The sequence below is a fragment of the Protopterus annectens genome, chromosome 10.part0, assembly GCF_019279795.1.
Source record: "Protopterus annectens isolate FY-2018-M chromosome 10.part0, PAN1.0, whole genome shotgun sequence".
In the NCBI taxonomy this organism is placed as follows: Eukaryota; Metazoa; Chordata; order Ceratodontiformes; family Protopteridae; genus Protopterus; species Protopterus annectens.
This window is the reverse complement of record NC_056744.1, coordinates 807,023,278-807,032,171: the sequence shown is the minus strand read 5'-3', so window position 1 is coordinate 807,032,171 and position 8,894 is coordinate 807,023,278. Positions and strand designations below refer to the sequence as shown.

The following is an 8,894-nucleotide window of genomic DNA, read 5'->3' as shown; positions in this document are numbered from 1 at the left end:
CATTTCCATGATAATTCATTTCATGGCTTTGCATTTTAGATTAGTCAACTAATAGGTATGCAGTTTCCAGGGTCAGTTGATGGTCCACCCTTGTGAAGTTGGTTAACCAGTGTAGTCCTCCTCTCTTGTGGTGCAAAGTCTGTTTTAAGGATATAGTTGAAATGTGACTCAAGTGTTCCTGACAGGTCATGTTTCAAGCTATTTAATAGGTATCCTGGAATATTGTTGGGGCTCATTGAGGCTATACTTTTGGCTTTAGCAAGTTCTGCCAGGACATGTTCCCTGTTAATAGTTGGGGAATTATGCTAGTAGGTATTTCACTGGGGAGGCAGGGGAAGTGGGGGGTGACATTTGAACTAAATTTGTCAGACAGCAACTTTATTATGTTATTGTCCTCCATGAAAGTGGCACTACTAAACACCAGTTCAGCCCACTGATGTATGCTGCCTTTGAGGTTTCAGACATAGCTGCAGAAGACTGTGAGGCTATTGTTACTTTGTAAGTAGCCTTGTTGGATTTCGTTAGTCCTCTTAGTTTCCTGTTTAGTTTAATTAGAGAGCTGCTATCATTACGGGAGTTGCCCTTCCTGATATTAGCCATAACTTTTTTCATTTTGTTATATACCCTATTATGGTTAGGATTCCGCTAGTATAGTTTGTTATTAAAGCTTGTTTTGAACTTACTTCTAGTTAAGTACAGGAGCCTCTATACAGCCACTTACATGGTTTTACATAGTGTCTCTGAACAATTCTAAATAAGTTGTTCTGAACTTGGGTTCAGGAGTGACACTGATTTTTGATAAACCATCACTTAATAGGGAATAGTTTGTTTTGGAATAGTTCCTAACTGTTAGAGGGTTTGCTTGGGTTACTAAGTAAATTTTTATTTCAAAGGAGACAGCTTTGTGGTTCAACCTCAACAGTGAGAATATGACATTGTGGGGCATGGTGCAGTGCTTTCCCATACTGGAGAGTACCAGGTGTAGTGTAATTGGACCTTAGGTGGGTCTGCAAACTATATGGTCAAGAGTATTTAGCCTGTAGTCTAGCAATCATTGTGCCTGAAAGCATGGAAAGACACCAGAAAGTAAGGCAATTATTGAAGTCAGTTATCTTTTGTTCATTCCATGGCATCATCTTTTGTGAAGGTAGAGTGTTGCTCAGTGAAGGAACATACCTGCCTAAGACACATATTCAGAGAGATCAACAATGTCTTACTTCATATAGTCCATGAAAATATGTCTCAGGTCATTAATGTTATATTGAACTACAATATAATCATGCTGGTAGCTGCAGTGCAGTGACTTGAGTGCCTGTATAACTTGGCTGACCCTGGTACCAGATAAGCTCATGGCATATTGTTACAGTTAAAGCTCCATGTACTACAAAGAATTATCTGACTGCAGTGTACTACAGCTTTTAAAGTGTTCTTTGTCTAGCCTTCAAGCCATCCTCTAATTCCACAATGATGGATTTGCTACACATCCATAAAACAAATTGCATCAGAAATGCCTGTTCTAAGGACTTAAACCTTGTCTGTGAAACAAACAGAACATTTTGGGGTGAAAGATATCTCTCTCAAAGATTATTTATTCTCTGAAAAAACATTCATATGAAGCAAAGGTCATCCCTATCACTATTCAAATGTATCTTAGACCAATGCATGGGAAATTGCAAATTTAGCCGTGTTCTGGCACCTTTGTCCCTAATAGTTTCATAGTTTTGTACTAGGCTATCTGCCCTAGGGCATTTATAAGTCTAGCCAGAGTGTATGTGGCTTTTACCACCCCATGGAATGATACAATTGTACACAAAATAGATTTATTTTAATGTGCCTCTGTCTAGTAGTGACACAGAGATGACCCCTGGGGTAAACCTACGATCTCCCATCCACTCGTCAAGATTTCTCTTGAAACGAGTCAGTGAGGGGCTCTGCCTAACATGGACTGGGATCCTTTTCCAGAGTGTGGGACGCCTCTGGGTTATGAATCTGTCCCTCCAGCATGTCCTGTTCATATTTGTGCTGAGGTTTAGATCTTTAGCTCTTGTGGCTCTGATGGATTTAGATTTTTTGAGGTGGAGCATGCCCATTAATACCGGATTGGACATGGCCTTGAACGTCAGGCACAAATCGCCTCTGAGCAGGTGGTATGCAACTGAATAGAGCTGGAGTTTCTTTAGTCTGGCAGCATATGACATATGTTGGAGACCCTTGATCTTCTTGGTGAGGTACTTTTGGGGTCTCTCCAGCTGCTGCAGGTGCCGGGTAAGGTACATACCAAATGTTACATTGTATTCAATCATGGGCCTGATAAGGGAGGAGTATAGGGGTACAATGACATCCATTGATTTGGATGTGAATCCCTTCATGATAAGGTGGGCAAGGTAGAAGGTTTTCCTAACCACTTTGGCGACGTGGGTGTCAAATGAGAGGTCACTGTCAACTTGGGTCCCCAGGTCTCTGATTACTTTTTCAGTACTTAACGGATTACCACCTATGTGGTAATTTATGGGTACCTTGTTTTTCCCAAAGAGGATGACTATACATTTTTTGGCATTTAGTTTAAGGCCACGACTCTGGCACCAGTCATCCGATTCTGTAAGGCCTTTCTGTAGGATGCATGCGTCAGCTGGTGTATCGATTATGGTGCCCAGTTTGCAGTCATCTGCGAACTTTGTCAGCCACAACCCTCCTATGTTTGCTTGTATATCTGAGAAATAAATGCCGAACAGGAGGGGTCCCAAGACAGAGCCCTGTGGTACACCACTTGTGACTGGCTTAGAATCTGACATAGCTCCCGCAATTCTGACCTTGTGGGTTCTGTCCTTTAGCCAGTTTGCAACCCATCTTGTGACATACGGGTTTACATTTAAGCTGATGAGCTTGTCTATGATGCCCGAGTGGGGTATTGTGTCGAAGGCTTTTGCTAGGTCCAGGTAGGCTGTATGAACTGCTTTGCCCTCATCGATGGCTAATGGACACAGACAGCCTGTAAACTCTTGTTGTGTATAAGCTTATATCATAACAGTAAACTTCCTTAGGGTATTGACAAATATCAGCAATTTGTTTGTGTCTTTTGGCTTTTCCCGGTTAGGGGTCGCCACAGCGGAACTCAGATCTGCTAATGATTGGAAGTAGAGTTTTACGTACTGGCTTGCCGGGCCTAATGCACAATATTTTGGTAAATTTGGCAGTTTGTCTAGTAAACACCTATGAACATGTACAACACCTTGGCTGTGATCAGACATCATCCAATCATAATCTACTAATACTAGTTCACTGTGTAGATAACATATTTTATTACTATTCATAGCGTCATTAAATATGTTATTATCCTTGGTAAATCACCACAACTTTATTGCCATATCAGCAAGAAAAAAATCTTTAGAACTACTCTGTTTATTCAAACTTCTAAAATCTAAAGTAAACATATATAGACTGAGCATAAAAATCATAGACATATCACCAAACAATGCAGTCTACTTAAAACAAGCCCATAAACCTAAACGTTCACTTAGGAAACAAAACTAATACAACAGTAAAAATAAAGAAACAAAACATGTACAGTACTCCCCTTTCTATTCAATGTACAAAAAGAAGTAATGCCACACAATATACACACAAAATACACACGCAGACACACGCACACACACATACACACACAAAAAATTAAAAGCACTACACTCTCACAGACTCCCCCTGGAGTACCTTGCTTCCCATTGAACATTTTTTTTCAATTATAAAGAAATTCCCAACACTATTCTAGCATGTCCAAAGGTCAGTTGTCAATCTCCTCTCCAGTCCAGCTGGTGAATCTGGGAATCTTGAGGAAATGTTACAACTGCCTCATGTACACAGACAACCCTCTCCTCCTCCCAACAAATTCCAACACGTGAGAGATACAACCATATAGCCAAACTGGAGGCTAAGCTCTCTCAACTCAGTACTGGCGTAACCAGTCAGGAGGAGAAGGAAACCACACTCACTACAATTCCAGTCTCACATAGACTTACCACGACAGCAAACCAAACACATAAACACACAAAAACATACTTGGAGGCTCTAAACAAAAATCTGCCTAAGCAGCAGAGACCTCCAAAGCAGACACCCAAGCAACCGCTACCCCAAAACAAAACACGTGCAACACATAGCTCACAAAGCCAGTGTGACGAACAGTCACAGCCCTTAAGGCTAAACAACACACCTGATACACTTGTAATAGATGACTCTATCATTAGGCACACTGACGTCCCACTCACCCAGGCTGAACAAGGAGAAGGTCACGGTGAGCTGTCTGTTGGGTGCTAGGATCTGCCACATAACACAAGCACTCAGGTCACTCCAAGGCAAGTACAAATATGACTCAGTCATTGTCCATGCTGGTGTGAATGACCTGAGACGTACCTCCCTGGACTACATGAAAAGAGTCATAGAGGAGCTCTCTGAGCATGTAGCCCAGGCTGGCATGACCCTGACCTTGAGTAGAATCTTACCCTCACCAAGAATGATGCCACAGTATGAAGACAAGATTATCAATTTCAACAATTGGCTTAAGTATTGGTGTCATATATGCCAGTAACCCCGGCCCGGGCGCCCGCGACGACGCCCGTGAAACCTCGCGAGGCCGGGGCGGTGCCCCCGGCGGACGAGAAGCAGTACGACTCTGAGCGGTGGATCACTCGGCTCGTGCGTCGATGAAGAACGCAGCTAGCTGCGAGAACTAATGTGAATTGCAGGACACATTGATCATCGACACTTCGAACGCAATTGGCTTAAGTATTGGTGTCATTCAAAGGGGATCCAATGCCTGTCAGCCTTGGATGACATGCTCGACAAGCCACGATGCTTCGCTAGGGACAGCTTGCACCTGTCACCCCTGGGCTTTCGGATATTGGTAAAGGCTCTTGCTACCCCCATAGTGCCTTTTTTAGGCAAGGCTCAAAAGACAAACCCACCTCCATAGGTATCACAAGGGATAAGAAACTAAGAGTAATGCTACTCAACGCCAGAAGTCTAAACCTCAAGATGCACTCGAAACTCTCCTTAGCATGGAGAACATCGATATCTGTGCAGTAACAGAAACCTGGTTCATGGCTCTCGAGAGCACCCCAGCACTACCAGGTTATACCTCATGCCATGCTTTTCGGCCCCAAAACTTGGACTGAACCACAAAAGGAGGGGGAGTATCAATATTCGTCAAAGATACCCACACCTCCAGGTTGGTGGCACAGCACGAAGCATCAGAGACTATCCATGTACAACTAACAGTGGGTAAAACTGCCTTCCAGTTTATAGCCTGCTACAGACCACCCTCCCAAACCCAGGAACCCACTCGGCCTTCCTGAGAACCCTGGAAAATATGAAGGTCTCTCCAAACACCATTATATTGGGTGACTTCAACTGCCCAACCATAGACTCATAGCATTACTCTAGCTCCAACACCCTAGCCCAAAGGTTCCTAGAATTTATAAACTCAAAGGCTATGGAACAACTTGTTACCACTCCCACAAGAGGGGAAAACATGCTGGACCTGATCATCACCAACATGGGGACTCGATGCTCCAGACCAGAAGTGTATCCCTCACTGGTAAGATCAGACCATAAACTAATCTCACTGGATATTCACATCCCGAACCCACCCCATGCCCATAAAACCACAATGAAAAACTTCTCTAAAGCAAATTTCACACTCCTCAAAACCAAGGTGGAATCCTTCAAAGCCCCCGGGCCTGTGGATAATACGGCCCAGACCGCAAAATCCTTTATAAACACATTCTATGAACACCTTCAGGAATGCATGGATTATGCAATCCCAAATAAAACCAAGACCCAATCCTCCAAAGGCAGATGTCCTGTCTGGTGGACCCCAGCCATAAACAAACTATACAATAGAAGGAGGAAGCTACTACATGATAGAGCAAAATCCCAAAAAGGGAAGGCATCTCTGATCAGTATTAGCAAAAAACTACGGGCACTCATAAAATCGTCTAAGGCCAGCTTCAAGAGAAAAATTGCACAGGACACTAAGGATAATCACAAGGCTTTCTTTAGTTATGTTAGGAACCTGGGTGGGAATTCCCAGATATGCTCAGAATTAGTCCAAAATGACAAAAAATACACCGATCCCACAGACAGTGCCAACATCCTAGCTGACAGGTTCAGCACAAACTTCTCCTGGCCCTCCCCACCAAAAGGGCTAATATCTATCCCAGCAGAGTGCTGCCCCCCTGACATCTCAGATGCTCAGGTAAGAGCTGCCCTCTCCAAAGCAAGAAACACAGCATCAATGGGACCAGATGGTGTCCCAGGCTGCGTCCTACATGAACTCCAAGAAGAGCTAAACCCAAACCTAAAACTACTGTTCAATCTCAGCCTTACAACAGGATATGTACCCAAAGGGTGGTGTACAGCAACAGTGGTCCCTCTCCACAAAGGTGGTGCCTCAACGGATCCTGGAAACTATCGCCCCATAAGTCTCACTAGCTTGGTCTGCAAAGCTATGGAAAGAATCATCATGGACCTTATAAATAAAGATATTGGGGACCTGCAGACACTGGATCCTACCCAGTTCGGCTTTGTTAAGGGCAGATCCTGCCTCTTGAACCTGGTCGATTTCTTTGAAACAGTCCACACAGCCTACCTGGACCTCGCAAAAGCCTTTGATACAATACCCCACTCGGGCATTATAGATAAGCTCACTAGCTTAAATATAAACCCCTATGTTACTTGATGGGTTGCAAACTGGCTCAAGGACAGAACCCACATGGTTAGAATAGCTGGAGCCATGTCAGACTCCAAACCAGTTACAAGTGGCATCCCACAAGGCTCAGTCCTGGGACCTCTCTTGTTCGGTATATATTTCTCGGAGGTACAGGCCAACATGGAAGGACTGCGGCTGACCAAGTTCGCAGATGACTGAAAACTGGGCGCCATAATAGACTCTCCAGCCAACACAAGCATCCTCCTAAAGGGCCTCATAGAAATAGACAACTGGTGCCAGAGCCATGGCCTCAAGCTAAACGCCAAAAAGTATATAGTCATCCCCTCTGGCAAAAACAAAGTGCCCACAAATTACTACATAGGTGGTAATCCATTAAGTATAGAAGAAGTAATTAGGAACCTGGGGACCCAAGTTGATAGCAATCTCTCATTTGACAACTACGTGGCCAAAGTGGTTAGAAAAACATTTTATATAGCCCACCTAATCATGAAGGGGTTCACATCTAGATCAGGGGAGGTCATCGTGCCTCTTTACTCATCCCTCATCAGGCCCATAATTGAGTACAATGCCCCTTTTGGGATGTACCTTACCAGACACCTGCAGCAACTGGAAAGACCCCAAAAGTATCTCACCAAGAGGATCAAAGGGCTCAAACGGATGCCGTATGCTGCCCGGTTAAAGAAGCTCCAGCTCTACTCAGTGGCATACCACCTGCTCAGAGGCGATCTGTGCCTGACGTATAAAGCCATGTCCAAACCGGAATTAATGGACATGCTGCTCCTCAGAAAATCCAAATCCCATCGAGCTACGCGCTCGAGGGACTTGAACCTCAGCACTGAAATAAATAGGACATGCTGGTGGGACAGATTCATAACCCAGAGGCTCCCTTCACTCTGGAATAAAATCCCAGTCCAGGTTAGGCAGAGTCCCTCATTGACTCTCTTCAAGAGGAATCTTGATGAGTGGATGGGAGATCGTAGGTTTACCCCGGGTATCACTTCTGTGTCACTGTTAGACAGAGGCACAGTATACTAACCTTGAAAAAGGGCATAGCAAAATTAATTTAATATGGGTGGCAAAAGCCATACACACTCTGGCTAGGCTTATAAATGCCCTAGGGCAGATAGCCTAGTAAGAACCTATGAACCTATGAACCTATGAACAAAAGAAAAACAAAATTCATTAATATTAAAAAAAGATGAAAAATAGAGGCTTTATTCACACTATCAAAACTATGATTAAAGCAACCTTGACTAGACTACAAAACTGACACCTCCCAATGCATTCCTCAGTACTAAAATGCATAAAATAACTGACACTAAAAGGAAAAGGAAAAAAGAAACATAACATTTATAAGATTAAACTCTTCCTCATAACTAAATTATAAAACTACCCACAAGTGCTCCAGTCATAAATGCTTATGGCAACTTCTTAAAGCAGTACTGTGTTAATAATTTACACAGTTAATACTTTGCTTTTAAATCAATGTGAAACAGTGGGCATTATTCAGAAAGGTTAAAGTGAAGTGTAAGCCTAGTGTGCACCTCAAGGCAACCATTTCTAGTTCATGATGCTGTGCAGCACCACAGTGGGCTATCTCAGTCGCCTACTGCAAATACTAATGAGGTGTTCAGGGGAAATAGCCTATGCTAATTAGCCAATGTGATCTCCCCCCAAAATGCCATCAGTAAGGCATTTATGCAGCTGTGGAATTCAAAGAATCCCTCAGCTGCTTAAGTTACCTTGGCCTGCTATGTTAATGTGCATGGTGAAAATGTTGTGTTCACTCATTGCTTCCAATGAGTGAGATCATGTTAGAAGCAGCTGTCAGTGAGTTCAATGGACAGGTAGCGATGGGGATGTGTGTGTGAGTGTGTGTATATATGTGGCTGCATATGTGAGTGTATGCTGTGGGATGAGTGACCTCATGTGTTGCAAGAACACGTGTGTGTGTGTGTGTGTGTGTGTGTGTGTGTGTGTGTGTGTGTGTGCGTGTGTGTGTGTATGAATACGTGTGTATATGTATGTGTGGGGGAGGTTTTCACACCTCCACAAACACCCTCAAACTTATGATCAAATAATACAATACCGGGGGGGGGTGAGGAACACTAGACACCAGGGGTATACTTTATATCATATCCTAAAATCATTTAAAAAGAAATGCAAATTAGAC

At 43.5% G+C, this 8,894-nt stretch overlaps 1 pseudogene; it reads left to right on the top strand.

The window, feature by feature from the left end:
* The first annotated feature begins 4,659 nt into the window (after positions 1-4,659).
* On the top strand, positions 4,660-4,788 carry LOC122814537 (annotated as a pseudogene).
* The last annotated feature ends 4,106 nt before the right edge of the window (positions 4,789-8,894 follow it).